We start from the raw sequence: 23,015 nt of genomic DNA, 5'->3' as shown, positions 1-23,015 counted from the left end.
GGAAATACGCCCCCCTTCCTGTGAGGCAGCTCAGTGAACAAATGCAGCTTTTTGGAATACCTGACAAGATCTGCATTTGTGTTATTTAAAACAGATCAAATATCCCACCTGCCTCCCTGGGCTACTGTGGTTTGGGAAGGACAGTCAGCAGCAGGAGCAGAGGAAAACAATGCAAATGTCTCTGCAAAATCCACATAGTTCTGTGAATCTGTATCATTTAGGATCCTAAATTACTGTTCTACGGTGGCTTTGTTAGAATGTTTGCAAGTTCCTCAAAATTCTTCCCTCTTACTGGCATCAGTTTGAATTTGCAAATTGCTTTTCTCACCTTCACTGATCACTTTCTAATACCGTGCCTGAGGATGCAAAAGCATGACTCAGTGGATTATATTGATGAAGTCAGCATATGAGCCTCTAGAATTCCTCACTCTTTAGATGTGCTTGTCTAGACGTGGATAAAGTCTTAATTTTTGAGAACATGTTAGCTAGCTTCAGCCTAGTTATCTAAATCCCGTGACCATGCTAATGAAATTGCCCGCTTACTATCAGAAATTTAGACCCTGTTAAGAGTTCACTCACCAACAATCAACAAAATAACCACTCTAATATTGAACTGAAGGCAAAACTTGACTAGTTTGGGGCAGGTGATAAAAAGAAAACAGGGAATCCTACATCTTAACGGGCTTTGGACAATAGAAACATAATTATTGGAAACTAACTCCACACTTCCATGGCTCTCAAATGTGTGTTGTGCCCTCACTTTTGAATCACTTCTGATATATGCTGCATGCTGGTACACTCTTTGTTCAGACTACTTGCCCAGCAAAAGTCTAGACACCTCCTTTTTTCACCTGGATCACTTTTCTGCTCGATTGGTGATTTGAGCTGGCCTAGGAAACGGGTCTGACAAGCTCTGAGGAGCGCAGCTGGTAAGCAGAGTGATCATGCTGCTGTGAGTAGAGTGGGGAGACCAGGTGAGCAGCAGTGGTGAGCTGTGAACTTCTTTTCCACCAACTGAACATTTTTGGAAGGTTCAACAAAGCCAAGATGTTCTGACAGCAGTGGAAGCCACAGATGAGTTGAGAACTCTAAGACCCTCTCCTAAACTGAGCCCTATTCACATGGGTCAGGAAAAGGCAGTAGGTTGAGCTGCTGCTTTGCTTGCCTGGGCATCTCGATTTGGCTTGAATGTTTTGGGTTCCATTGAACTATGGCACCAAAAGGAGATGTTGCTCACAATTAATTGGGCAGGTCTGTGACTTTATTTCCAGCCTACTGCTGAAATAGTTAACGGTGTTGACATGTAAATTATCTTTACTGTTTGTTTAATAAAGAGCAGAAGTTGTTTCTCCCAAACGGGTACAGTCCACCCAAGGAACCATTACACAAATACCCCAAGACTTGCTCCCAGCTACTTGGTTGCTTCAATTACATGCCCCACCTCTTCCTTATCAGACTAGGAACCCTGTTTCATCAGCAGCAAAACTATCACAGACACAACATAGCCAGCAGCGTTCCTCGGATAACTGCAATCCCTTCACCTCACACGCACTGCCAAAACCCTGCTGGCCAACTCCTTGTCAGGGGACACGGCTCTCACAGTGGACAGACCAGTGCTAGGCAGAACCTGCCTACCACCGTGCAGATTTCACCAGGGCTGGGATATTTGGACGTGGCAGAATAGCCATCACACACTTTCCGGGTGTATTTGTCAGCCCAGCAACCCCGGTCATCAAAACTGACAAGAGCAATGGGAAAGAACCTCTGACACGATTTTACTTCTGATTCAGTCCCAGTCAGGTGAACAACTACCTGCCTTTGGGCTCCTTTGCTGCTTCTCGAGCCAGTTGAACTGGTTTGGATCTGGCATAGTCTGCTCTGCCAAAGCCAATAGTGCCCGGGGCACCCAGGACAGCCTGTTGTGCCTGTTGGTAGTGCAGAGGGTGCTTTGCTCTTGCTCAGTAGCTTTTCTGTTCCATGCTGGATGATCTTCTTAAGAAGGTTGCTACAGATTTGGATGTCATTGATTGTTTTGTGACTGTTTGGGTGAGTTCTGGAACTGTTTTAAACCTTGGCTTGTTAAAAATACGAAATGCTTGCATAAATAATGAAGTGGACAGAGAATTTCTGTTTCTCAGACCTATCTGCTATTATAGGCTTTAACATAGAAATCAAATTGCCTGTGTTCTGGCACAATGCAGAAGATGCTCGAGGATGGGAATATGCTGGGGAGAGGCAAAAAGAACAGTGGGGATTTCTGTAGGGAAAATATCTGCAAATATCTGTTTAATTATGGCCTCAGTCAGATGAACATATCACACTATCTGTGTAGCTTTGCTGTGAACCGGAGAAGGGAATTAAGTGCATTCAGTTCTTTTTCTTCCTTACAGCTTGATTAGGTCTCTTATTCCCATTCCCAGGCACAGCTGTGCACACTGGCACAAGGGAAAGGGTGCTGTAAGTGAAATTTGGACAGGTATAAACTCTGTGTGTGTGTGTGTTTGTGCAGGGGGAAATTACGGTGTTCAGCTACACAACAAGCCAGTATTACCTCTGAAGCTATAGCCTGAGGCACTACCTCCCTGCAAAAAATAAAAGGGGGCAGCTGGAATATTTTTATTGTGCCTGAGTTTGTATAGCCACTTTGCAGCATAGTCCCACAAAGTGGCAGAGCTGAAGGAACAGGATGCAGCAGCTTGAGGTCGGGACAAACAGAAGGGGGGTGCTGGGAGTTCCTGCAGCCTCAGTGTCTGCACAGGGAACCACAGCCTTGGGACTTCTGACAAGCTGATGAAGTAATTTATGTGAAGGCTTGGACAGTAACTCAGCACAAATGAAGTTGTAGGTGTAATGATGTTTTGAATCAAAACAAACTAGTTCAAAATTTAAATCAATAACAAGTGCTTAAAGCTATCATTCAGGAGAGAACTACTACTGCCATAATGGTCCACAGTTTTGAAATGCAGATCAGCAAACCTCTCTGAAGGCCATTTGTTGGGCTTCCTGTGAAAGTATATGTGGTTCCTGAGATAGGCTTTAATGCAAAATGTGTATCAGCATATTCTTAACTGTAGGTATGTGAAGTCTTGTTTACCTGCATGGCTGAAATGAGAAATGAGACATAGGATGTTGTTTCACAATACTTTTAGCTGACATAAGCCAGCACTGCTGCCCAAAACAGTGCAAGAGTGGAGTTAGAAGATCCAGCTGAGCCAAACAAATGGGTCATTGCTGCTGGAGGGGGGAGGTTCTTCTGTCCTTCTCCTCAGCCTGTCTCCCTGCCTGCTGGCCATGCACTCCTTCCACTTCTCTTGCCCTGGCTCTGTATTCCTCTCTTCCTTCAGTGAGTTGTTCCAGCTCCAATGCAGTTAAAACACATCAACAGCTGTCCCATGGTGTAATGAGCTGAGCTGGCTCACTGCAAGGTCCCTTGGACTTCACGGATGCACAAGCAAGAAGAACCTGGCTCCACAGCTGCAGACAGGTGCAGAGGAGAGGGGGAAGGAGGGTGTGGGTCCGACGTTTTTGGCAGCAGCAAGCCAGTAAATTGTCTTGGCTGCCTCTTCTAGCTGCAAGCAGAGCTAACCCTGCTGCAGTCCCACACAGCTCTTGTCTTTTTCTCCCCCCACACCTTCCTCCTTGTGCCAGCACCAGCATTTGCACAGGCAGCTGATGGACTGTGCCAGGCTCCACAGCCAGACCAGCCAAACCATTGGTCAGCTCTGACCAAGATCAGCTTCACAGATGAATGGCAAGGGGGCAGGAAGAGCGGGGCATGGGAGCAGAGGGAAAAGACTCTGGGGTTTTATTTCGGCAGCAGAGGCTGCTTAAGGTGGTGGTGAAAGTACATCCCTGCAGGCCTGCTACTGTGGTTAAGCCCTAGAAAATGAGACATAACCGAGTTTCCAGAGCAGATTTGCATGAAGCTCAGAGGGTAAAGGCGGTGGATTCCTCTGTTTCACATTTTGTTCCCTGACTCCTTCCAGAGGGGAACTCGACCCAGTTATCCATCTCAGGCAACCCCCAATTTCTCCTCCTGTTAAAATCACCCTGTGATTTAGTAAGGAGTGTGGAAATGAATCACCTTGTCAAACAAGTGGGAAAAAACCACACTGCCTTTCACTTTTTGAACAACATCTTAACTGCTTGTTTGCTAGATATTTGTTTTAAAACATAACAACTGTTATTACTGGTGAGACAACCAAAATGCAGTGCCAAAAACTAAACTGGATTCACTGTCGATTTTGCATTTTTAAGTTCCAGTTACCAAGGCTGTCTGTTTTCAGTTCCAAATCATCACAAAAAAACCCAGTTTTATCTTCTCAAGAATTGTTGGACTTACTTGAAAGAACTTGATAGATATTAAGAGGTTGTTGGATGTGTTTTAGTGTCGGCTGTAATGGCTGAAGCTTAAAAGCTTGAATTTTAGATTACACAAGTCCAAGGAGGGTAGAGCCAAAAATGGAAAAGCTGGAGTGGCGATGTGAGCGTAGCCCACACATTGGCTGCAGGGCTGAATGCACAATCGCACTTTTCCTCAAGAATAGCCCTGATAAGCTGCCCCACAGAATGCTCATGATGTGACTGGGCTTGGAGGAGGAATGCTGCAACAGCTGGGCCCCTGAAAGGAACATCTGTATGGCTGTAATGGGCGGGATGTGTTGGTGGGCTGCAGTGAGAGGCAATAATGGTGATGTGGAGGGTGTGAGGGTGCCACCAAATACCACCTTCAGAGAAACCTCACCTCCAGCTGTGGCCTTGTTTACATGTATTTAGGGCAGCTACTTTTTTATTTATGGTTGGGGAAAAAAACCCTCACTTTTCCACATTACAGCATCTTTACTGCATTGCTTGCACATTTTAAAAGCTCTTCATTATTTGTTTTATGCCGGTGTTTAGCTGGCTGTTATTAGCTAAGTATGCAATTTAATGTGCAGGAATTTTCTTTTATCTATTTTCTTTCTACCCGTGAAAGTAAACTGAGCTTCTTCTGCAACTCCTGCAGGACACTGAAATTTGCTTTCTGTATACATGTATACACAAGCAAATTCAGTGTTCATGGGGGAAAAAGAGGGGTCAAGAAAAAGGATGAATGAAATTAATTTTAAAATCTGAATTCACTTTAGATTTTATTTATTTATTTGTTTATTTTGGTGCTGCAATTACACTTCTGGGCTCCCTTGCTCTAAGTAATCTGCTCCATTAATTGAATGTGTGTATTTTCAAATTAACCCTTGGAACGACAGACTAGATGAGATCAGAGTATTTTAAAGATGTATCTTATGAGAGTCGGAGCCATAGGTAGCACCAAATGCAACAAATTATTATAAGTCAGTCAAAACTTGAGGCGAGTAAACACAAATCCAAAATATTCATTCCATGAGCATTCCATTTACTGTCAGCTTGAGCCAGGTTGGCTGTGTACACAGATTTTTAGCATGCTATAAAATGCTTTTAGGAACAGGCCATCTTTTGGCAAAGTCCACTATCTGGTAAGAAGCAAGAAGAGAACTTTTTCACTCCAGAAGGAAATATCAAGAGTCAGGCCTATATTATCACATTACTCATAATAATGATGAACATCATATTTTGTGGTATTATAGCTATTTAGAAAGCATCTCCTTCAAAGCAGCAGCTCTTTTTTCAGTCACCTAAAGCAATCTTGCTCCTGCAGCCCTTCTTTTGCACTAGTGCTGACATCTGTCTGGGCTGCCCCAATATGCTCATCCAGCAGAAAGTAAATTCAATAGTTTTCTACCACATAAGGAGTATCTCTACTACTCCTAACATCTGTCACCACTACTTTTGCTTACCTTGTGTTTATAATCCCCTTCTCAATTCTTCTTGCTCTATGAACGTGTTATTTGGACAAGGGAAAATGGTTTTAAACTAAAAGAAGAGATTTAGATCAGATGTTTGGGATAAATTCCTTAATGTGAGGGTGGTGAAGCACTGGCACAGGCTGTGAATGCCCCATCTCTGGAGTGTTCAAGGCCAGGCTGGATGGGGCTCTGAGCAGCCTGATCCAGTGCGAGATGTCCCTGCCCGTGGCTGGGGGGTTGGAATGAGATGATCTTTAAGGTCCCTTCCAGCCCAAGCCTTTCTATGATTCTATTCCTTTCTGTGATTGCTATGATTCTATCATTCCATTTCTGTAAAGTTCAAGTTATATTGGTGGCTCTCCAGAGGAAATCACGTGGCATTTCTTCATCTTGTCCAATGACTATAAATTAAAATGGACTTTTTTTTTGTTTATATTTGTTCATGCATGCATTTGATTTAATATTGGTTACCTATTTATGGCTTTGTGTTCTCAAATCTCTTAGTACATTCAAATTGCATCAATTTGCACTGCCCATTTGAAATTTTACCTATTTTTTTAACCTAAATGTAGTTTTATACTACAATAAAGATAAAAAGGAATACAAATATTTTATGAATTAGAAGTTCCACTATTCAAAATGAGGGCAAGTGTTACTGCATTTTCATTTGGTTGAGCTTTTTTATACACACTCAGAACATAATTTAGGAACAACTCCCATATTTTACAAGCATGGGGCAATAACATACAAATATCCCACTGACACCTGAAAATTTAGAACCCTATTATTCAAGACTGTTCTACTTCAGGGATTTTAGTACTTTGTGTCATGCATGCTGCTGAAGTAAAGGCACGTCACACCTATGCACTTTCACCACCTTGTCATTTAGACTGGACCATAACACAACCTGAGATGATGCAGGCAGGAAAAATACAACATACCACTCATTTCACCAACTCACATGCAACATGCTGAAAAATGTTACTCCTTGTGAATAACCCTGTCATACCCATTTCTACTAAGGCCCCATAGCTCAGTCCTTGGAAGCTGCTAGTGAGGTTGAAAATGGTGAGGAATGATGCAAATACCATATGAACTAAACTGTGAATCTCTCTGTCCTCTCTCAATCTGTTCCTCACACATGCTGTTGTAAGGCAATTAATATAAATTGAGATTATTCATTTTGCTCATCCCAGAAGTATGAAGTTTCATGTATGTATGCCAAACTTATTGTCTCATATATAGTGTAGTTCATGTTTATCCATGTTTGGAAGTTTCAGAGAGCTCATCAGAGGACAATAGATGTAATTTTTCCATGGCACAGTGGAGCAGACACAACGTTAGTCCAATATTATACCTGTGTCCCATTGTAATATCTTTGTTTGTTTAAAGACACTAAGTCCCTCTGGGAGTGTCACAAATCCATATAATGTCCCTCTGTGCTAGATTTTTGTGTTTCTATCTCTGATTTAGTAGACAGATGTGAAAAAGATGATGCCAGATAAATCCCTAGTAACCACGCAGCTGCAGATGTTGAAGAGAATGAGTTGTTCTGGCTAAGGTCAATATTAATTTGTGCTCAAGACTTTCCTTCCAGACATGCCATTTTTTTGATGGTATAATATATCTTACTCGTATTTTGGGCTGATCCCTCCCACACTGATCAAACTGCTTCCCCATCTGTGGCCTCTTCTAGCGTAAAGTTGCTTTTCCTGGGCAAGGGGAGTAGTCTTAATTCACAGACAAAAGCAAGACTGGATTAAAAAAGTTTTGAGACAGCAGGATTTCAAGGCTTTATGATCTTTTATATCTACAAGAGTTTGCAAAACCAGTTTCCTCTCTACCTTCATCTTGTTATTTCTGCTCAGAAGGGCAAAACAATCAACAGAAAATAAATTCTTGTCTTCTTTTGTCACCGGCCAAATTCTGAACACTCATGTCTCTTTTTCTCTTCCCTTTGATCCATCTAAAATTCTTACCAAATTCCCATTCTGCTCTGACCCCAGGTTTGGCAGAACCACATGTTGAACTCTGTTTAATGTAAACAGATAGTACAAAATAAAAGAGCTGCTTTGCAGTCTATTGGCATTGCCAGTGGTCATTCACAGTAGGGTAATGTGGTTGCAAAGTGCTTTAAAATTTGGGGTGGGCTGGGTAACCATGCAGTTTTAAAAGCTATTTTTAAACCATAAACTTACCTTATTTACCTTGGACAGCTGCCTTTCCCATAAAAGAAAAAAAAAATTAGTTTTAAATTTTTAAAGCATATTTTAAAAGACTCTATGTTAGTGAAGGTAATTCAAAAGTCTTAAAGTCCCTTCTGGCATCCTTCTGAGTTTAGTAGGAATCTTCCCACCTTTGTCAAACATTGCTGGGTGTTGAAAAAGCACAAGCATCCCACCTTCAGTGGGAAGGTTTGAAACACAATATGGAATGTTGCAGGCAACCATCAGATTAGGTCAGTGGCCCAGCAAATAATCTACTGGCTCTGGGAGTAGAGCAAGAGGAATTCATTTGGAAAGGAATTGGTTCAGGTTTGGAAAAGAGTACCAAAAGAAATGTCACGACCTACTGGAGCAGGCTAAGAATGGTACCAGTGCTACAGTTTTCTTGGTATTACACAGAAATCAATTGTGCTTTGAGATGAATACCTGTCTGTGTAATATATGCCCTAAAATTTTCCTCACCTGGCACATAAACACCAGATTTTCCTCACAGGAAAATCTCAGTATTGGCCCATGATCACAACTGGGGACAGATTTTTAATTGAACCTCTAGCAATAGAACAAGGACAAAGGTCCTAAAGTAAAATAGGGTAGGTTCAGATTAAATATAAGGAAGACATTTTTATGAGGGCAGTAGAACACTGGGAATGGTTGCTCAAATAGGTGGTGGATACCCCATCCCTGGCAACATCCAAGGTCAGGTTGGATGGAGCTCTGTACAACCTGATCTGGTTGAAGATGTCATTGCTGGGGGGTTGGAGTAGACAACCTTTAAAATCTCCTTCCAACCCAGCCCATTCTGTGATTCTATGACTTGTGTCACCACGCACAGTATTGTAGTGTTCATGCCGGGTGAAGGAAAAAGCTATTTTGTTTCTGCTGCTTGCCAATTTTGCCTGCAGGTTTTCCTCCACAAAGATTCAGTGTTTGCATTTAAGGCAGTACCAGGGGCTTTTTTTCCTTCTTGTAGCCACTTACACTGGAAACAAAAAGACAAAGTCAGAGGAAAAATGTATGGTCTCAAGGCAAAAACAAAACAAAACCCCAACAAAACAAACAAACAACAACAAAACAAACAAAACCCCAAAATCCCCCCAAAACCCTCTTGTTTTTGCAAAATTCAGATCTGGGGGTGAAATACCAGTAGACTGTTATTGTTTGTAATTCAGTGACCAGGGATCTGGCCAAAGCATGCCATGGTTCCCCCTCAGCCGGTGTGCTTACGTTTCTCCCCCTGTGGTGAAAGGGGAAGAGGGAGCCTGATGAATGCATCTGTCTCACCCTGAGATAAGGCTGTCATGTAGTTGGCTTGCACACCCAGGGGTTTGGGAGCATTCTGGGTGCTTAAGTTAAGGTATAGTTACTGTGATCTTTAGTAACAATAAACCAGCATGTTAACTGAGTGGGTTTAGTGTGGTTGTAACCTTTTGCATTCTTTGGACTTTGCTGTTTATCTGGTATTTGTGCTATCAGACACACATTTAAGACACTCCCTAGATCCTGGTTTTGTTACTGTGCCTCCACTGCTTATGCCAGTGGTTGTGTTCTATTCTGAGAGGTGTTACTTTGTCAATATACACTGCCCCTTAAAATCACTCTTATTTATTGCCTACAGCACACATGTAATACCCATCTTGAGCAATTTGCAGATGATCTCTTGGAAATGCTGCCAAAATTCCAGGAAGGCTTCATGATGGTTCCCTTTACTTGCTGAGTAGGGTGTTTAATGGCGAGCTCATTTCATAAATGCTTGCCATGTTTGTTCAGCTGTGCACCTGCTTTGGAAAGAAATTTGCAGTGGAGCCCGTGCTGCCCTCACAAGACAGAGCAGGCTAACCCCAGGCACAGGATCGCACCACGCAGCAGAAATTCCAGTTACCGGGTTTTGCAGATGCCAGATCCTAAGCTTCAGCTCTCCAGCACTGAGCTGCAGCTTGCCATGGATCTCATGCCAGAATCAAGGTTGCCTGTTCATAGTATAGACATGTCTTTCATCTTTGAAATTATGTCTAAGGAAGAACCGGAGATAAGACAGATATTGGCCAAGGGAGAGAGGAGAAAGGAATTTCTACACTTATTAGTCATGTTATTGAAGAAAGAGGGAAGATTTTATCATGCCTGTCTTGCTGAAAGCAAGGCTCTGGGTTCACAAGATTTCTGGCTGGAGTGTGTTACCGAGTCTACTTTCCTACAGATTGATGCTGGAAGGTTACCACTGCTCTCCTCACAAAAAGGGAAAAAAAAGTTCTGTCAGCTGGGTGTGTGCTGCGTGTGTGCCTCTGTGGGCACGGCCAGTAGGTGAGAATGAAGCTGGCATTTTTTCCAACCTGACTAAAATGTGTATGTGGTGGAGGGGAACACGGGACTGATCCCCACAGGGATGGAAGGAGAGCTGTGGAATGCCCACTCTGCTGGCCCAGCTGGATGAAAGGGTTGAAGTCCTCACAGCTCCCCACTGCTTGGTAGACAGGTACCTGCTGATTAAAGCACTTACCAAAAACGAAATAAAGACTAATGGTGTGAAGAGAACTACAGCATTCCTACCTATGGAAATCCCTTTAACGGACCAAAAAAAGAGACTGACTAACTAATGCGTTTTGCTGTTTCACTGGTGAGAGGAGCATGGTCCCTTTAAAAGCCTTGGCCTCCTTTTCTAAACGCTGTTGCTGAGCTGTGCCCCACCCCTGCATAAGCAACACCTGCATACCTGCAGGGTACTGTCTTCTTGATAGCTTGTACACCTTAATAATACCTGGTGGTGGAGTGGTCTAGGTTTGGGATGTTTCTCTCTCCAGCCTATTAATGTAAGGACGCTGAGGTAGCATCTGCCAGATGCCCGGTGATGTAATAACACACGGTGCTCCTAATATCCTTTCTACAGCACTTGTGCTCTTGGTAGCCACTGAGTTGATGAGTTTTAAAAGGAAGAAAAGGCACACAAAGGCACCTCCCTCCAAGATAAACTTAAATGGCAAATCTTAGCAAGCAGAATACAAAACAATTCCAGATGATGTGGGAGCTGTGCACCACAGTTTTCTCATCAAACCAATAGTGTTTCAGTTTCTCAGTGTTGACTGACTGCTTAGGACATATGTTGAGCTGAACTGGGGCATGTGCAATTGCTCTGGATACAGAAATGCATAACATGCAGGACAGATCCTATGTGGTCTGAGGAAGCCTGATGGATTTTAAGGAGGAATGAGGCATTTGGGAGTGATAGAATATTCGAGGCTTCCAGAAATCTTTCTTCAGCACACTGTATATCTGCGCATCGCTCTGAGAAGAAATAGCTAACTTGCAGAAAAAAAAGCAAATGGAGTAAATAAGATAATCTTTTGACAGAATTAATGAAGTCTTCATTGTGTGGGAAGGAGGGAGAGAAAGAACAAAATGTTAGGGGTGAGATCAGGGAGGTAAATACACAGAAAAAAGTAGTTTCAGAGCATAAGCACAATGTAAGCTGCAGAAAGAGTCATAGAAGAAACAAATGCGGGGGTAACTGGGTTAGGACAAGAGGAGTCAGGGAAATGGTTGGCAGGGAAAAAAATCAAGCCATGTGCATGCCCACCAGAAAGAGCTGCACAAATATCAGCCATGCTCTCCAGGACCAAAGAGCAAGTGCAGTATTTCAGTGCGTGTTTGTATAGTGTATAACACACGCAATTTCACTCCTGATTACTAGTAAAAGACAGTGTATACACAATCAAGAATTATCACATAAAAGCCCCAGTAGGAAACACAAGACAAGGGGTTGGCAAACCACTGGCTGACCTAGTCTGTCACTCCTTGTTTTGTTCCCAGTTACTCATTGTAGAACTAATTAGTGGCAAATTGCAGAACTGAGGTCATTAAGACTTAGAACTCCTTGCATCTTCCCCACCTAATTTTAAAACCAACTGGAATGCTTTGGTAAGTTTCCTTTTTGTAGGCAATGCCACTGCATTCTACCCCCCCCTACACCCTTTATTTTGGCATTTGCACATGGTCACTGCCATTAGTAGGGCTTCTTTAAACACAACACACTGGCTGGAGATCTCCTATTGTAGACACACTGCTGTTCTTTCCTCTGGACCGTAGTCATTCCCTAGAATAGGTGGGAGCAGTACCCAGATTCTGCCCCTCATGATTCACATCAAAAGGATCTTACTTGGCTGTAGATGGAAAACTGAGCTGCACTAGGAAAAACTTCCAGGATGACAGACAGCTCTGGAAAATCCAATCAGCTTTAAAGAGAAACACACTGCATTCAGCTGTCTCCCTACTGATAATGAGCATTTACAATCCTGAGATCCTGACAACTGCACCATGCAGGGGTAATTGTCTGTTATAAATGGCACCAGAGTAAGGAGGAGGCCAGTGATCTGTCCTTAACATGATTATACACCACAAAACAACGATAAGGCAGGCATTGCTCCTCTGATTCACTTTCAGCAAAGATGAATGACCATAAGGCAAAGAAAAACAAAAGTCAAAACAAAGCACATAATATGGGGATTCTTTGCAGACTAAAAAAATCTGGAAATTAATTCTTTTGTAGACTGATGAACTGATACATCTGAGCAATGCAATCATAGGGAGAATGCAAGCTTTATAAATTAATTGTAGCCTTAGCATTCACTCTGCAGCATCCTGCACTGCACAGCATGCAAGAGGTGTTGTGCTGAGAGGGCAATTGGAGAGCAGAATGAGTTCTGACCACTTGAAATTACCAAAATCCACGAGGATCGTATTTCTGTTTAGCTCATCATGTAATTTCAGTGTCCTGGCTAAATTTCAGTTTGATCTGTTACATTCTGACTACTTAATTTTCCCAAGTAACATACTTGTCATCATCTTTGATTATTTGGAGATACGTGCTTGCATGTTTTTTTGAGAATAATAGTTACCTGTAAAATTCTACTATAATACTATATTTTTCAGGCAAAAGATACAGAATTGAAACCAAGGAATTGAAACCAACCATTATAAAAATGAAACCACATTAGACCAGCGTCTGGGGAAATGAGTTGAGGTAAAGATTGTTAGGTGGGAATGTGAATGGATGAGAAATGTGAATGTAAAGGAAAAGGAATGTATCTGTAAAGAAAGAGATTATATAATTTGCTTTATTTTGCATGCGTCTTGCTCAAAAGTTCTCATGATGCTTGCTACCTTAGAGGAATTTAAATTTCTTGGGTCTGGTGCCCTAGTATTGAAAAGCCTTAAAATGGGATTTCGCAGAGAGAAGGCTAGCAGGTTGTACTAGGATCATAGAAACCAAACAAGCTCCTTTTCTCCATTTATGTTGCCTCTGAAAATGTCATGTCCACAAGCAAAGACAAGCATGATTTATTTAATTAATCACAAGGCATGACTGTAATTTTATTTCTCGTCTGAAAAATGAGAAATGTGGTTCCAGCAGTACAGTGCCCCTTCTGCATAACAGACCAGGGACCTGTTTGGGTACCTCAGACGTCTGGGAATCTAGCCTAAAATCAGGACTGTGCCTAGGGAGCTCTGTCAGATGAATCCTAAATCCCAATCCTAAACTGTTTCTTACAGTATCCATGTTTTCACTAGAGTGTATCTCATCTGAACACTGACCAACCTTGACCTATTTTGTGCAAGATTTGATTAGATCACAGTGCAAGCCTGCCTAACTGCAGGCCATAAATTGCAATTCTCCATCTGGTTGCTCTCTGACAAGTGAACGTGGTCCATCAGGGCTGTCTCCCAGGTGCTGCAGGCACATGAGCAGGGCAGAGTAGCTGTAGGGTCCCTCAAGATGTGGGGTTCATGTTCTGTGCAAATGGACTCACAGCAGCTGGACCAGGTGTGCACTGACTGTGAGGCCTCTTTGACTGCAGGTTTGCAGACACAATAAGGCGGCATTGCTACCCCTTGCTACGTGCAGTTTTCTCCTGGGGCCTTCTGTGGTGATGCCCAAACTGAACTGTTTGATCCTTCTCTGTAAATGCTTTTAGATACTTTTCAACATCCAGACAAAATGCTTTGCACTGAAAGCTACTAGTTGTCTGAAGAGGCAAATGTGCACCTTAATTCTTTTTTCTTCATTTTCTCCCCCTTTCTAAAGAGCCACTGACTGTGGTATTTAAAGCCACGTAGTCCTTTCCCTTCTCTCTGACACCTCCAACTCCAGCAGGATCTCTGGATGTACATAGGGTGCTTTGGCCCTTTAAACTCTATCATTAGTGGACTGAGATCATCTCTTGTAATTCAGGTTGCCCAGTGCTTCCCCCATTGAGACTATATTGATTTTATGTGTTTAGAACATCATCAAATGTTAATTGTCTTGGTGTATGCTTTGGCCAGAGTATATGTAGAAAATGCCAGTGAAACAGCTTAAGTGTATCTGAAAAGAGGATAAAAATGAATGCATTTATTTTTCAGGACTGATAATACTAGAGAAATTACTTTGAGAAGCTCTGGTGCTCCTGTTCATGCAAGAAGAGAGCTTAAATTTGGCAGGGAAAGGGAAGATGAGGGATGAGCTGTGTTGAGGGATGAGCTGTGAGTTGCAAGGCAGTCTTAGTTTTGCAACTAAATGTTGCAAAACCAGTGCTCATAATGGCTAGCTTCAGCATGAACCTGGGGAGAAAACAAAATAATTCCCCATTGTTTGCCCACTATTTCTTCTGTTCACTGAATAAGACAGGGTCTTTAGGAAGGAACATATATGAGTACTCAATTAAAGACAGGTGCCAGGATGCACTCAAACTGAGTGCTTAACTAAGATCAAACTAGCAACACTAATTTTGATTGGTTGCAACTTTCAAGTGTTTAACTGAATTTTTTTAAAATTTATTTATACAGAGGATTTTCCAATGTGATTTGTGTAACATTTTATGAAATGTGGAGAGTTTTTATTTAAAAGCAGCTCAAACCTGTTTGTCAAAAATTTGGCAATTTTGGGTCAAGCAAGAAAATAGTGGCATTTAAAATTGGTCTAAAAGCTTTTGTCATGTGGGCAACCTTTTCCAACACTTTGTGGGACTGCCAGGTTGTCTGAAACCTGCAAACTAATTTCCTCCTCAAAGTGCAAACGGAAACTAATATAACACACATACATTCATTGTCGGGGCTATCTGCTACTGAGAACTCACTAAAGAGCCCATTGCCTTGTGATGACTAATTAAATCTGATTTACTTACCCTCCAAAGTTCAGTTTCTTCCACACCTTAAGCAAAGAGCAAAGGAAAACTCTGGAGAATACAGGAAAGAAAAAAAGCCATGGAAATGCAGGCATACCCAGTGCTGAGCTATCAGCTTCCTTTAAGCCAGCTGAGAATAACTCTGTCTTTTGAAGAGTCAATTAATAATTTTTGGTGGGATCCTTGGAATTCTTTGGCCTCTGGTTGGTTCATGAACAGCTGAAGAGCAACAGGTTTTTTTCCTTTTTACCAAGCAGTGCAATGCCCAACAGCTGCCTTTTCTAATACGCAGTGATCACATCAGCTCACTGAATTTCTCAGTCCAGTCATACATTCTCCTTGTCTTCTGCTATACACCAGTGAGCCCTGTTCATATGGTTAGTGCAGTTCCAAAACCATCTTTGTAGTTATGCTCAAAACTAAAGTATTTTTCCCTGGTTTACAAAAAAAAAAAAAAAAAAAAAAAAAAAATCCTGCTTAGTCTATCACTGAGTTTCATAACCACACTTAACTCGCTGAAGTCAACAACACAATCAAAAAGATAAGTTTCACCCTTCCTCCTACCTCAGTCCTGCCTCTGCACAAGATCAGCACAAGGATTTGGACAACCACATAATGAGCCAGATCAGGGAACTGATCCAAATTAAAAACGAGCTTGGCCCCTGCAACATTTGCTTTCCCCAGCCATCTGAGTTCCCTGGGCCTGTTCAGCTCGCAGCTGCACAACAACTGTGCCAGCACAGAGCGGGTGGGTGACACGGGGTTAGGGCTGAGCAGCCCTTGTGGAGGAGGGAGGGTGGGACTGTTTCGCTACTGACTTATTCAGCCAAGAGTGACACTGAGCTCAGCCAACCTGACTTAGCGTTCAGAGCCTTTTCCTTTTATGCTTTTAATCATTATATAAAATGGCCTGAGTATTTTGTGACAAAATATCAATAAAAACATGGAAGTAAAGGGATGCCTTTAGAGGCAGTATGTGTCATTTTGTTAGTCTTCCAGTGATGTGATATAATTGTCTCCTCTTTGGGTATAAATGAGACAGAACCCTCTATTGAGACAATTACCATGGTTTTTTCCAGCCTTCACACATGGCCACAAGCAGTCCTGCTCCAAGGCTCCTTATCCCATGGATGTGGTGCAGCTGTGTGACCATGGCAGGCCCGAGTCCTGCACAGCAAGCTGTGGCACAGAGCCACTCACACAGCCCAGGCATCTGGGCACTGCCTGTGCAGCCACTGCAACCGAGGGACCAAGAAATAACACCTCAGGATTGCCAAACCACCTTTGATTTCTTTTCTCATAGAGTTATTAGCTTTAATTTTGTCTCTGCCACCTGTCTGAATAAATTTTAATAAATCATTCTCTGGTGGTTTTCGCAACAAGATGTAACTGGGACAAGGACTGTAAGAACTTGAAAACAGTAATTAAAGTGGGAGATAAGATTAATCTTAGCGGTGTCTTCCAAGAAACCAGCAATAGAGCTAGGTTATTCCAGTTATGTAAATCTTTTTAAGCTGAATGACTGAAGAGAAATTTAATTTTCAAAGAACCAATAATGTTTGATTACACCGAGTCCATTATCCCTTGCTGAGGTGATAGCCAGGAGAAAGTGAAACTGCCTTCAAAAGCTTCCGTGTGGATTCAGGCAAGATCCAAAGGGAGAATTCCATTCTCTAGAAAGTACAATACTGGTGCAGTGCAGTGGGCAGGAATACTGTGCTTGGTGGAAGCACATGATAAGCTGTCAGAACAGAGGGCAACCTCCCTTCTTTACCAGAAATGTAACACTGCTGGAGCAAAGTCCTTACATCAGAGTCTAATGAGAAAACAACCAATAAAGGAGATAAGGGAGTGCCCTGCTCAATACTTTGTTTCAGCCCAAACCTTTTCGAATCATAACTTTTAATAAGGATCTTGGCAGCTTTAGCTGGGCACATTAATCTTAAGAAAGTAATGAATTTAGGTCTGATTCCCATCATCCCAATGGTGGAAAAGATGAATGACTACTCAATCTGATCAAAGACCTCTCTGGTATCTGCAGATAGATTTATGGCAGAAGCCTTATTTAATATAACGGAGTAATAATACATGTAATAACCTTGTAAAATTATCAAGTTCCACATTTATTCTATATGAATCCCACTTAATCATGATGGGCCAGTTTAGGAAGAACTTCTGAGAGTGAAATGGATTCTTTGTTCTTTTGCCTATGACAGTGAATCAGAACACTAAGGCAGGTCCCAAGTAGATATTTGACTCTATAGAGTCAAACTCATGCAGGGCTCATTCTAGAAAATGGCCAGACACCCCAAAGCAGGACTATAGAGCCCTCATGCCACAATTGCTACCTTCAAGGCCTTTCACAACTTAGTTCCTTTTTTCCTCTGCTTGTACTGTAGCTAGACAGGTCCTTGTAGCTGGATGGGCTTGGAAAACCATATGCAGTGCTGCACAGTTATGATGACCTCCTAAAAATGCTCCTTACCTTCTCCCACATGCTGTCTTCTGCCTGAGGCACCTTTCCCAAACAGATCTGTGTAGCTGCTAAGCAGTCTGCATAACCTATGTTAATAATGCTGAGGTGGGAGGCTTGTTTAATACTTCACCTAATCAAAGACGAAGCAGACAAGCCATGAAGGACAGAAGGCGATAAATTTTACCAGCCAGCCCAAGAAAGAAGGCAATAATGAAATCCAGTATCCTTAGAAAGCTATTGTTCTTCTTGAGAGAACTGGCTCTTCCTCTGAAAATATTGTTGGTATTTTCCCACGCTAGGACAACAGTGTAGTGGCTGAAAAGAAAATTACTCCAGTGATTTTAATGCAAATAATAAGTTGTGTGTTTGATATTATTTAATTATTTAATTATCCATGAAACTCTTAATTTCTGGTAGAAACCTGATGTACATGAAGGTGAAGCAAAGTTACTGACCTTGGAGTTAAACTGTCTCCAGAAGACACTGTCCATCCCTGGAACCTCTTGATTAAGGCAGATAAAGCCTGGCTGAAGTTAACAAGGAATAGCAAATCATAACCTGCATACAAAATTGGATTTTAGAAGAAGACTGAAAGCTAGTAGTTGTTGTAGCCACGCTATTAGTAGTAGTAGTAGTATTTCCTAAATACTTGTTACATATTATAATAGTATAAAATATGCAGCATAATGAATGTTTTTTAGCACTCAGCCTTCTGATAATTGGTTTCCAAGATGCAGATTTTAAAGGTGATTGGGCAGGTACTTGGTGAGGCTGTCAGAAAGTGTCAATGAGATAAAAGTTTCCTTTGAGAATCATATTAGGAGTTTATCTGCATAAGTGCCCCAACTCCATTAAAATTCAGGTTCACAGGCCTTATGACTGATGGTGTCATCAGATTGTGCACCTAATCTGATGAGAAGCCAGGCTGTTTACAGAAGGAATGGTTCTTCTCTTTCCTCATTGCCCCAGCCTCACGGCCTGTTTTCCTTGCACCAGTCTGAATGATCATGTAGTTGCAGAGCAAAAGGAGAAAAACCCCATTCTCTGTTGCCTCTTGAGATGGCACAGTTATTCAGCCCACTGCAAAGGAGGAGCATCAAGGTCGATACCCAGGTGTACATACCCCTCTGATCTCCTTTTTTCAGTTTTCTAATGTTATTCAGAAAAGCCAGGAAGAAGTTAATGATGCAAGGCATTAAAGTAGCCACTGGAGTTAGAAGTGGTGAGCGTGCAGTAAGACACTGCCGATACTGCTCACCCACAGAGTAATGATATAGACAGTCAGCTCTGAGTGCACGTCCTAAAGCAGGGGGCACACTTGAAGTTTTGTTCTGGCCAGTGTGCCAGAACAGCCCAGCCAGGGAAGCCTCCAGGCGGATCTGACCAGGCACACTGTTTCTGCCTTGTCCCCTGGCCTCCTCACACCACTGCTCTGTCTGAAGCCAGGTCTACTCAGCCCTCTCCAGGACAACCACTCTATTAAACACCAGCAAAAGACTCTCCTAGGCTGTTTTATAGCCCTTTTTAGGGAAAGCAGCATATTAATGTGATCCTCCCCAAGCCTCAACATAAGTAGAAAATAATTTAATTCTCTCATGCCAAAGCCAACCTACCAGTCAACCCTAACAACAACAAAAGCAGTAAAAACGCGGTTTTAACAAGACACCTGACAAACTGCAGTGCTTTCCTAATTATCTCCTTGTCATATCTGTTTAGTGTGAATCATGAATTGATACTTGAGCAATCAGGATCCAGTGGATGGAGCTTGTGCCCGCCAAGTCAGCGTGCAGAGCAGAGCAGAGCTCAGGCACACATAAGGCCTTCTCCATGTATTTCTCTGTGAGAGATGGGATCACCGAGACTGCCAAGCTCTTGAGGCAGATACCACTGCTGCATCCACTACTCTTGATCCAGGACACCTGGACCCAGATTAAGCACTACCACAGTACAAAAAACGGTATCAGTTTCATGTTTCTTCTGTACCTTGCTTGCAAACGGCTTCATTACACTGACAAAATTTAAACATCTTTCAGTTTGTCTTGAGATAAACTTTACCAGTTGTATCTGCAGTCCAGTGCTACACTCTGTCTGTGATTGCACATCAAAGAAAAGCTCACAGTACCTGCTAACTGTAGTTGTATACAGTACAAGCACAAAATACACATTAAAGATGACTACCGAAGTTCAATGATTTAAGGTTCAAAATTTAAGCAGGAAAAGAGTAATTTTATTCCAGGCCTTCCCCATCAATATTATGGCATCATCCTGTGTGGGAGTTCCTCTACTATTATTGTAGCATAATATCCAACAACATAGTACAGTTCACCTGTTTGCAATTTATGTGGTATTTATTTATGTGGCAAAGAAATGGATGAATTTTAGATTATGAAGTTAGAAAGATGCGCAAGCATCTTATACCCTCACAGGCATAAACCTGGGCATTTTTTACTGCTGCTGTCGTGCTCCTTCTGTGACCTTGGGCAAGCCATTCCAGTTTTGTTTTCAGACTCACAATGCACCTGGGTGGGCAAGGACCACTGTTCATCTGGTAAAACTCTCAGGGCCTTAAGTCCTCCAGGCCTCAGTGTTGCTGGATTTTATAATGAGGTTAAAGTCATACCCAGAAATGCCTATACATGTGAAAATTTACTAGCCTAAGTATAGGCATATAATTATGCCAGTATAGGCATATCAGAATATTTTGCCACGTAGAAACATCTTGCACTTGTTGCTTCATATGTCCCTCCAGGTACGATGACTGGGTAAAAGCCAAAGTATTTGTTAAAGAATCAGTTTCAGTTCAATCTTGCTTGTGCAACACTTATCTGACTACTAAAAAGATCCTGGTAAACACAGCAGGCAGGAGAGGCTCAGCGTTCCACATGTGGGCTCCAAACTTTCAGCCAGTTCCACTCTGGAGCTGACACTTGCAGATCCAAACGAAGTTCACGATCTTTTCAGAGGGACAGCGGCGTGAGGCTTCATTACTGTGGGTCTGACTGCACAGGAAGCCTCTCGCACTGTAATGGGTTTCCTGCCATGAATGAGGAGTAAGTGCAGCAATACCTGTGGGCAGGAGGATGTCCACGTGTAAAACACCTGGGGATAGAGAGTGCTCTGTCATTGGGAGGTATTACAGCAATTAATTCAGTATTAAGACTAGACCGTGTCAAGGCTGAATCACCTGTGGCAAGCGGCGTGACATAATCCTGTTCGATCAGGAATTGACTTTTAACTCCGACAGCATCCGCCGCTGTCCCCGAAGCCCCGCTGCCGGCGCTCCGCAGCCGCTCCGGCGGGGCAGAAACGCCCTTGAAGCCCAGTGAGGGTTCCGGAGGGGGCTCACACCCGGGGCGGGGGTCGGGCTGCGGGTTAGGGCACGCAGCGCCCGGGCCGTGCCGTGCCGTGCCGTGCCGGGCCGTGCCGGGCCGGGGCCGCTCTCCGGCGGCGGGCGCAGCGCTCCCAGCGGGACCCGGCGGCGCGGCGGCGGGGGCGGGAATTTGGGGAGGATCCCTGGCCGGGCCGGTGCGTGTGTGTGTGTGAGTGTGTGTGTGAGTGTGCCGGTGAGCGGCGCGGGGCGGCTCCGGCCGCCTGACGCCAGCCGGGCCACATCCATCCCCATCCCGATCCCGATCCCGGCGCGGAGGAGCTGCCTGCTGGCCGCCCGTCACCGCCCGCCAGCCGGTAACAACTTCGCGTCCCCCCGCGCCTCTCAGAGCCCGCTCAGTGCCCCCGGGGCCGGGCGGCTGTGCCCGCGCATCCTCCTCCTCCTCCGCGGTCCTTGCGGGGCGCTGCCGCGGGGTCCCCGGGCGCGGGGCGGGAGCGGCTCCGGGCAGCGCCGCGCTCCCGCTCTCCTCCCCGGCATGATGGCGTCCCTGCGGCGGCCCGGCGGGGACCGCTCCCGGCTCCAAGTTGGAGGGTAGGTGCCGCGCCGGGCCCGGCGGGCGGCAGAGCCCTTCCCCGCCGGGAAGCCGCCGTCCTGCGGCTCCTCCCCGGCCCCGGCCCCATGGTGGCCCGCGGGGACCCGGCGGAGCCCCGGCCGGCGGGGCAGGGGCCGCCTTTGTGTGTGCGGGAACAGCCCTTCGCCTCCCGCCTCGGCCCGGCCGCGTCCCTCTCCCTCTAATTTATCTTCTTTCTTCCTTTCCCCCTTTCCTTTTTTCTCCTTTCTTTCCGCAGCCCCTTCCTCTCCTGTTCCCCCCCCCCCCCCCCCCCCCACTTTCTTCTTTAATGACAAATCTGTGCTTAGAGGTCAAGGAAAGTTCACTTTTTTTTTTTTTTCTTTTTTTTTTTTTTTTTCTCCTTCTTTCCCTGTTAGAGGGTTTGGATGCTTGAGATTTTCCCCCTCCTCAGTATAGTTGCTTCATATACTCGCACAGCCAAATAATCTTATCCTGAATATGGATCTTTAAAACTTATTAAAATTTACTGGCGTGGAAATATTCAGTCATGCGTTTGAAAGGATCTGGGCCAAATACGGAGCTTTTTTTTTTAATATAAACTGAAGTCAGAGGGAGTTCTGACCGAGGCAGGGTTGCTGTGATTGCTCTTTTGTTAGTAGATCAATCTGAAGAAGGTACGTAGACCTTACAGTTCGCTTTTACAGTTCGCTTTTATCTGGATAACAACAGCTTATTCTGAAAATTTAGTGTTATTTTGGTGTACTTTAGGATAAAATGATGCACGCTGCATGTCTACGGTTTTATTTGGGGAAGTATTTTAAACAGAGGTTAATAAAAACAGTATTGTTAGAGCCAGATGGGGAGGAGTAAAAGTAGATGTGTATTTCAGATACAGGCAAATGGGCAAGATCATTGCCTGAAACATGTCAGTGTTTAATGGATGTCAGCGTCCAAAGATCCTGCACCTGAAAACTAACATGCTTCTTAGGAAAGAGCTGTCATAACTGATAGTTGGAATCTCTTCTGCACACAGAGGGGAAGTCAGAAAAAGTAAACCTGTTTAATATTTTTTCTTCCAATAGTTATATATGTTTTTAAGCGGCACTCAGGAGTAAGACTAAAAACTGTAGCTTGCCCTGCCCGCGGAGAACACTTTTCTTTGCAGGTGTGTGTCTGTAATTCTTCATGTGGCTGACTGCATGCAACTTGTCATGTCAAACAATAGAAGCAAATCATGTGAGGGAACCTAAGTTTGGCTTATTTTTTTTCTTTTACTTGTGAGTAATGACTTGGCTGAGTTATGAGACGCGAGTTTTTTAGTTGCAGGTGATTAATACTTAATTTCCCCCTTGAACCAGAGAGCAGTGCTATGAAGCTTTTTCAAGATTCTCATTGGATTTTAGTGCAGGTTTTGAGTGCTCACTTCTCTGTCGTGACTGGAA

The 23,015-nt window shown here is 43.5% G+C and overlaps 1 protein-coding gene across 4 annotated transcripts in view; it reads left to right on the top strand.

Moving 5' to 3' along the window:
- The window catches only part of SMAD1 (SMAD family member 1), a 77,570-nt gene that overhangs the window by 12,847 nt on the left and 41,708 nt on the right, over positions 1-23,015 (top strand). The window contains exon 1 of one of the 4 annotated variants that reach the window (XM_066186538.1): positions 2,024-2,046. The exons of 1 other annotated variant lie outside the window; for it this stretch is intronic. The gene's annotated coding sequence lies outside the window, so the exon portion shown is untranslated. Of the gene's footprint in view, positions 1-2,023; positions 2,047-21,202; positions 21,359-21,483; positions 21,594-23,015 lie in introns of those variants that run through there. 2 more of the 4 variants (XM_066186533.1, XM_066186535.1) reach the window with 2 other exon arrangements.

This window comes from Chamaea fasciata, unplaced genomic scaffold (assembly GCF_029207755.1).
Source record: "Chamaea fasciata isolate MVZ Bird 193981 ecotype frontalis unplaced genomic scaffold, bChaFas1.0.hap1 SCAF_6, whole genome shotgun sequence".
NCBI lineage: Eukaryota > Metazoa > Chordata > Aves > Passeriformes > Sylviidae > Chamaea > Chamaea fasciata.
The sequence above is the reverse complement of the archived record's forward strand: the minus strand, read 5'-3'. Positions and strand labels throughout refer to the sequence as shown.